Source organism: Cicer arietinum, chromosome 6 (assembly GCF_000331145.2).
Source record: "Cicer arietinum cultivar CDC Frontier isolate Library 1 chromosome 6, Cicar.CDCFrontier_v2.0, whole genome shotgun sequence".
Classification (NCBI taxonomy): domain Eukaryota; kingdom Viridiplantae; phylum Streptophyta; class Magnoliopsida; order Fabales; family Fabaceae; genus Cicer; species Cicer arietinum.
Genome location: NC_021165.2, coordinates 20331320 through 20340592, shown reverse-complemented (window position 1 = coordinate 20340592; position 9273 = coordinate 20331320).

Below are 9273 nucleotides of genomic sequence, written 5' to 3'. Positions count from 1 at the left end.
TAGAATTGGTCTATTTATAAACAAGACAATACTTTGAATGACCAATAAAATATTATGCATGGCTTCACACAACAAGAACTTTGAAAATACACACTTCTGGCAAGGATTAGATTGGACGGAGAAGGCTAGAAGGCTAGAAAGTTGATCACATTTTTGCAAGTTCCCAACGTGAGAATATGAATATATTCTGATTCCCCTCTAAATCGCCATTTGGAAAGGCGATTTCTCAAAGCTTTTCCAAGGTCGCCTTTGTGAATGGTGACTTGCTTCAGGGCTTTGTCACGAGCTCGTTATTTGGGATGGCGACTTATCAAAAGCATGCTCACGAAGTCGCCTTTGGGAAAGGCGATTTGTAAGTTAGTGCATGCATGCACGTCTGGGTTATTACAATGGCAATGCAGAAGTGTTGAATTATCACAATGGGATTGGACAAGTGTTGGAAGCATTTTACAGCATTGCATGTATCACAATTGGTTGTCTATAAGTATGATATATTATTTTCATTGCATTTCATCTCAATCTCAATATCTCATTTTCATATCAATGGCACCGAAAAATATAGTTTTTCTAATTTATTACAATGGTGAAATATGTGAAAGACAAGATATTGGTAAATATTTCAAAAGTGACGAAAAAAAAGCTATTCGAGTTAATTTTGGATGCAACCTTACCTACTTGAAGAAAAAAATTGAAGCAAAGTTGAGGTTAGAAAATCAAAAGGTGTCTAATTTAATTTTTCGACACCCTATCTCATTTGGACAAGGCCTAGTTCATTATGAATTGTTAAATGTTGAAGAGGACAAAGATGTTGAACTCATGTTTGATGTTCATAAACATTGGCCGCAACTCGGATCTATCGAGTTATATGTCACATTTGAGGATGGTAATCCATTATATGATATTGGTCAACCATCATCATCAACCACACCTCACCCTGAATACCATTTTGAAACACAAAACACTTATTCTTTTCAAAATTATGAATATTACCAGCCCGACCCATACCAACCCGAACCATACTTTGATCAGGCCAAACATCTGAACCTGAACCATCTCAACATGAACCATATATTCCACTAGGTGATATGGCCGATTTTGATCAACAAGAAATAAGTGAAGAAAGTGAAGAAGAAACATACTTTGATGAAGACGAGGACGAGGACAATGAAGGTGACAATGACAATGGTGACGATCTAGAGCCAACATACAATCCACCATTCCATATGCGTAATCTAAATTTGGATTATGCTTACCAATCCTCCGAATTTGATATGTCATCTAATGAACCACCTCCATTAGATGCATCTCTTGAGATTGGAATGAAGTTTAATAGCAAACCAGATTGTCAACTTGCAATTAAGCATTATCACATAAAACACTCCCTCAATTACCGTGTAGTGAAATCTGATCAATACAGGTATGTAATTAAATGTGTGAATCCACAATGCTTGTTCAAATGCAGGGCTTCATTAAGTCAAAAAAGTAAGCAATTGGTGATTGGTCGTTTGAAAGGGCCACACAATTGCGCAAATTCCCCTATGTCACAGGATCATATGAAGCTCGACTCTAACATCATATGCGAAAGCATAAAGTCGCTTTTGAAAGTTAATCCATCAATTAAAGTGAAGGTGATCATTGCACAAATTCGAGAATGATACAATTATACAATCACCTATAGAAAGGCATGGATGGCAAAGAACAAAGCTATCGAAACGATTTATAGGAACTGAGAAAAGTCTTACAATGACCTTCCAAATTGGTTGTTGGCTATGCACAAATTTATTCCAAGAACTATTGTGGAAATGGAAGTATCACTTGCATATTCCGATAATACTCTATTACAGGGGTCAAAAAATTTCAAACGACTATTTTGGGTTTTCCCTCCGTGCATATCTGGGTTTAAATTTTGTAAACCATTTGTCTCAGTGGATGGAACTTGGTTGTACGGAAAGTACAAGGGGACTCTTTTGCTTGTTGTTGCACAAGATGGAAACAAAAATACAATTCTCATTGCTTATGCACTTGTGGAAGGTGTGATAGGGGGTGCTTGGAGCTTTTTTTTTTTGAAAAATCTAAGAAGGTATGTAACACCTCAAGTCGACGTTTGTTTGATTTCAGATAGACACGAATCCATTAAGAGTGCTTATAATAATACAAATAATGGTTGGCATGATCCTCCGTCAACACATGTGTACTGCATTCGACACATTGCACAAAATTTTATGAAAGAGTTCAAGAACAAGGAACTTCAAAGAAAACTTGTTTGTATGGGTAATGATCTAATTCTTCTTAGTATATTTTTCACTTATCACTTTATCATATTTGATAATTTTTACATCATTTCTAACAGGATATGCATTAAATGAGCCATCATTCAAGTATTATCGCAATGAAATCAAGATGGCAAATCCATAGGCTTTAATATGGATCGATAATATCCCCCCAGAACAATGGACTATGGCTTATTCTCAAGGTCGACGATGGGGACACATGACAACAAACGTTTCTGAGTCCATCAACGCAGTGCTCAAAGGTACACGCAATCTCCCAATCACTGCTTTGGTACAACCAACATACTATAGATTGAGAGTTTTATATGCAGAAAGGGGACAACAACATCAGACATCATTAGCTTATGGTCGAGTATACACAGACGATTGCATGGACAAGATTAAATGTGAAGTTGGTAAATCTAATACTCACCAAGTCATGCAATTCGACTTGAAATCATTATTCTTTCATGGTGCATGAAACAGTAAACCCAAGAGAGGTGCGACCAATTGGTCATTTTGAAGTCAACCTTCAAAGAAAATGGTGTGATTGTGGAAAATTTCAAGCTATACATATTCCTTGTTCACATGCCATAGCTGCATGTTCTTATGCTCGTCAAAACTATTTAGTGCTTATATCTGACGTGTACAAGGTTGTTAATGTATTTAACATCTACAAAGAAGAGTTTCCACCTATACGACTGAAATCATTATTTTTTCATGGTGCATGAAACAGTAAACCCAAGAGAGGTGCGACCAATTGGTCATTTTGAAGTCAACCTTCAAAGAAAATGGTGCGATTGTGGAAAATTTCAGGCTATACATGTTCCTTGTTCACATGTCATCGCTGCATGTTCTTATGCTCGTCAAAACTATTTAGTACTTCTACCTGACGTGTACAAGGTTGTTAATGCATTTAACATCTACAAAGAAGAGTTTCCACCTATACCTAATGAATGATATTGGCCCACATATGAAGGTGAAACATTGTATCACAATCCTCAAATGCAGAGAATTAAAAAAGATCGTCCAAATAGTACTCGTATTAGAACTAAAATGGACATTAAAGAAAAAGTACCAAGAAAATGTGGATTATGTCGATTAACTGGCCATACTCGAAAACATTGTCCAAATTTTACAGTCAGCTCTAGTCAATTATTGTAATTTAAAATTTCTATTTATCTATTTTTATGAATTATATTAATTATATATATATATATATATTACTTTTTTTATTTCAATAAAAATTGAAATAATTTTTTAAAAAAAAAAAAAACCTTTGATAAATGCCCATTTGAAACTTGAGTTTACTAAATTTTTTTTAAATAGGGTATTTTGGTGTTTTTATTTTTTAAAAAGAGGTTATTTAAAATAAAAATAAAAATAACCTTTTCTTTGGGCACCTGTAGGTTGTAACTAAGATTTTCTCGGGTAAAATTAGATGATAACTTAATAGTTAATAGTTATTAAGGTAATTGAAATGTTTAATAAATTAAATATCCAATTAATTTAAAAATGTAAAATGACATAAAAGATATTTTTAATTAAAATAAATTTTATCAATTAATATTTAAAATATTTTAAAGTAACAATTTAAAATTTATCAATCTGATATATTTATTTTTTATTTATATATTTTATTTATTTTATTTATCTTAAATAAAAGTAGATAAATTATTTACATTAAAATATTAATTATTTTTAATTTAAATTATTTACTAATCTAATATGTTTTTAATTTATTTAGATAGTTTATATATTTTAAATTATAATAAATAAATTATTTAAAATTATTTATTTTAAAATATTATTTATTAAAATTGCTTTAAATTTAAAATTCTATAAATTATTTATAAAAAATTACTTACTAAAATTATTTATTTTAAATCGTAAAAGTAAAAAAATAATTTTAATTACAATAATAAAAATAAAATTGAAAGACAAATAATAAATTATAAACTTATAAACTACTTAAATTAACTTATAAAAAATGGCTATAAGTTATAAACTATAAGTTGATAAAAAAAAATTAAGAAACAGGTCTTATAATAAACTCATCTTTTTTACCTTTCCAAACAGATTAAAAATTATGTCTTTAAAGAATTTTATTATTGCTGAAGCAAATCGGCCGTAACACAATGTATTCGATAATTTGTGAGACTCGTCATAAATTTTAATGGTTGCATTGTTGAGAGAGAAAAAGAAAAAAAAAGTAAGTTGGTTCGAAAATCAAAACTTAAATTTCCTGTGATGAATTGTATTGTTGGATATGCTATTATGTTTCCCAATATTAACACCTTAGGACAAGAGTCAATATAGGAAAACAAAATGGAGACTTTGAAATTTGAAAAATGGGAAGAAAAAATGAGTGAAACATTAACTAAAGACAAAGTTTAGTTGTGGAGATAACACCAGTTATAGAACCGTGAAAGTGACACTATATATAGTTTTAAAATAAAAAATAAAAAAAGAAGTTTCTATAACCATGTAAGGGAGACAAACTCAAGTCAAACTTCTAAAACAAACGTTCCTCAATTTACTTGTGTGGTAAAATTCTCCGGATACAGAGACTTAGGAAGGAAAATCAAATGATATATAATTTAGTAAATAGATTAATTAAGTTAGTATGATCTTTTCTTATAACGTGTTGATACTTCTATATATGATATCTACCATTTGGTAAAAAGACGAGTTTTTGTTATCAGTTAGGTAAGACTATGTTTATTTTCATCCAACAAGCAAGAAAAAAGAATTCATGTGTATTATATAACTTCTTCCATGTATCCATTGGAAGCAATAATCTACTCATGAGTCATGAACTGCATCAATTGTCAATGGCTATACTTAGTTTTTCTTAACATGCCATTATTATTTAATTAAAAATATATATAGTCATTTAAATTAATTTAACTCAATTATCATTTATATTTTTTAAATTTTCTTCAATTTGGTCATTAAGTTATATTATGTTTGTATTATTAGTCATTACTCTTACTTTCAACAACGATTAATGCAATTGTAAGTATTTGATTATTAAAAAAATTCCCAAATGCTACAAAAGTAACATGTCTCTTATACTAATCATTCGAAAAACATTCATCAAACATTCTAAATGGTCTAAATTCTTTGATTGTCTCTACAACCATTTAAACACATGTATAACCTTAAAAAATTGGTATTAAAGGTCTACCCACATAATCAATATCAATAACTTTAATTATTTACTTCCAAAGTAGTTTGAATAGTCAATTCATTTTGATGTTTCGATTAGATTTTATCGTTTCATGATAATAATTCGAGAAAATTGTTAAACATAAAAGAATCGTATGTGTAATTTAATATATCTTAAATGTTAATGGTGCAAACTAAATGTAACTTAAATGATCAAATCAAGAGAAAAAACATTGTAAATGAGCTAAGTGAGAATTAGATTAAATCTAAAGAAGCATAGTGTATTTTTGTCTTTAATTAAATAGCAAAAAGATCTCATTGTTAGATCTGGAGTCTGGGGATGGCGAAACAACTTGAACAACAAGATGGTGAAAGTGAAGATGATGAATGTTGTACAAAGAAATTTTAAAGTGTGTGTACCAGACAAAGCTTTAGGTTCGATTCACTCCTTACAATCTATGAATAGTGGATGCAAACACGATGATCGACGAATCTTTTTCATGATACTTTAGAATTCTTGACATGACTTGCACACTCATATCAAACATATTCATCAATTATATTTTACATAATAAAATTCTCTCAATTACTCTTGTATACTAGAGTAATAAAATATGTGAAATATTAATATTAAGCGTATAAAAGAGAAAAGTAAAAATAAAATTTTATTGATAGAATGAAGAAAATTATTTATTATAATAAGTGTGAGATACAATTTATATATAAATCTCAAAGTGACTATTACAATCAACTTGCAACAAATCTAACTAATTTGCATATACCATAAACAACACTAACAGTCAAGAAACGCGGTTTAACATTTCCAACTTGGGTTGAACTTTACAATCCAAAACAAAAGAAAATATAAGGACTAAAAGAGTATTTTTGAAATGCAAAAAATACATCAGTTGAAAGATTTTGAATGTCGAAAATACATCAACTAAGATTTTTGGATCGGCGGAATATCGGCAAAAATATTTTTTTGAAAACAATAAATATATCAGCTAAAATATTTTTAGAAGATTTATATTTTTTACTTGAAATAAGAACAAGAAAGATTCTAATGTAATCTTACATCTTTCTTTTTTTTGTAATAGGCATTGAATTGAGTCTACACCTCAATGTAAAATTTTCTCTTACGTTTTTATTGAACGAAATTTCATGTACGGACTCTTATAGATTAGCTGAAACTTCTAAAAGAGAATTCAATCATAGATTTTTTTAAAGAAATGCTTAATAGATTAAACCATTGAAATTTAGTTTTTTTATTCTTGAAGAACTCTCTTGCTTCTAGGGATCTTCAAGTCTTCAAAAGTTTGTAATAATCTTGAAAATAGAACTCATCGGCCTCCTCTTCTTTCTTTGCTGCAAGAGCATTTGGCATTGCAGTCATGACTTTTTCATTGCCTTTCGGAAGTAGCACAAGTTGGAGGAGAAAACACATTGCTGAATCTTTTTACCTTTTCTAGCATAACAAGGCTACTTGCCATTTTAATTTTTTTCAGGTTGCATTTCTGGTTCAAGAAGATGCAAATATGGCTCAAGATTTTGAGGTATAAGCAAAGCCAAAAAGACCATATACGCCCTTGTGAGCTCTTTCTCTAATGATTGATTAATCTCTCTTTCTCTTTCATGCACCATTCATATAAAAGAACGAATCAACAACAAGAAAATCAACGTAAATTTGATGCTTCCAATAATTTAGAAAAACCACTGAATTTATTGAACAAGAAACAAAGAATACATTGGAATAATAATTATCTTTATGATATGATAATAGAATATACAAAATATTAATGTTAAATATAAAAGAGAGAAAAGTAAAATTAAAATTGTATTGATAAAATAAATAAAAAATTATTAATTTCAATATATGTGACATGATATTCATACATATATCCCAAAATGACTATTACAGTCAATTTACTACTAACATAAATAACAAATAAATATATCTGACAAAATTTTGAGTTAAAGAACAGTGAATTTCACATTTCTTTTTGTGAATGACTCTATTTATTAAAAAAAAAAATCATAGCATTAGAAATATACTTTGAAAGAATTTTGACTTAAAAAGAATTATATATAAATTTTGCATTGTTTTCTGTTTATAGAGTGAAATTTACATAATCAATATGTTGGTTATAAGTGATTAAATATCACCGCATTTTTATGTATAGGTTTGATCTTTAGTCTCAATTTGTAGCAAATATAAGAACAAATATAGTGTATATGTATAGATACGAAAGACACAATTGTTTTAAACACCAATGAAACTATAATTAATTTTTTTATTATTATCAAAAAATATTTCTTCTGTATAATGATATAATCATACAAAATTTGTTCGCTCTCTTTGTCCAAAACCAGATGACACGACCACTAGGCTTAGTTACTACATTTGTCAACATGTATTTAACATCTAATTAAATGTAATACACTAAATTTAAAATTTTAAAATATTTCTCACAATTCCATTATCTATTCTGATTATTATTATTGATACAATAACATGGTACACATTTTTTTTAATAATAGTAATAAATAAATTTAAATATATATTGGTACAAAGAGAGGAACAAATTTAATAATAACATGGTACAAATTTAAATATATAAAAAAGACACAAAAATAAAAATAAAAAAAATGTGAATTTATAAATAAAAAATCAAATAAAAATAATATATAAAAAGGAATACGATAGGTAATTCTTACCCAAATACAAGGAGGAACTAATAAAAATAGAGCTACCCTATAGAGACATAATAATTTTCTTAAAATATAATCCAAATATCCACGCATCAACCACTTTTTTTTTTTTTTCTTTCTGAAGCAGCAAAAATCGACCACTCATAATAACGAGAAACGACAATAAGGGACCTTCAATATTCACGATCACCGAGTAAAAAAATATCATATTAGAGGAAACCTTAATTAATATGATCCACTAAAATGCATATGGAGGAGGATATACACATACACGTTTTCTACAATTGAATTAATGGACATGTATCATGTATGAATACAGGGTAGCTAGACGCTAGACACCAGACAATTAGTTTCAAAATGGAGAAAGTCTGGAATTATGTGTTGCTTCATGATTTTTAAAGAAAAAAGTTTAGCTCAAGAAATGTTAATAAATGTAATTGTACACGTGATCTAATTATATTAAATGACAAAGAAAAAATAAATAAATTGTCGATGCATATTTATCAAACTATTCTTTAACATGCTTTTGTTTTTTGTTTTAAAGATAGTAAAAATCAGTAATTAGTTTTTAACTTTATTAGAGATTAATTGAATATAATACTTTAACTCCGTCAAACTACCAAATAATTTTATAACTCCCTTTAAAGTTAAAACTAGAGAATAACTCGCACGTTGCGCGGTAAAATTTAATATATTACTAAGTATAAAATAACAATAATATGTAATTTAAAAGTAATGTTAATTTTATTTTATAGTAGAATATACTCAAGTGTTTATGTACTTAAAGGTAAATATATTTTTAAATAATTATATATAAGCTAGGTTTGCTTTAGTACAAAAGAAGAAGTAAAACATTGTTGACTAAAACAATTCTTGCAAAATATATTTAAATGTGGAATTGGTTTATTCAAACTTTTTTTGTTTCATTGAAGTGGTTCTTCTAATAATATTGTGTGCTTTGTGATATACTATAACATTCATTCGTGAGTGATAGTTTGTTAAATCCAAAATATTAAAACAATTCATTCGTGTGTGCTTTGGAATTTTAAAATAATTATTTGACACAGTCAATAAACTTCAAGAGTAGTTGAAAAAAATTATAGGCAAGAAAAGTTTGTGAATG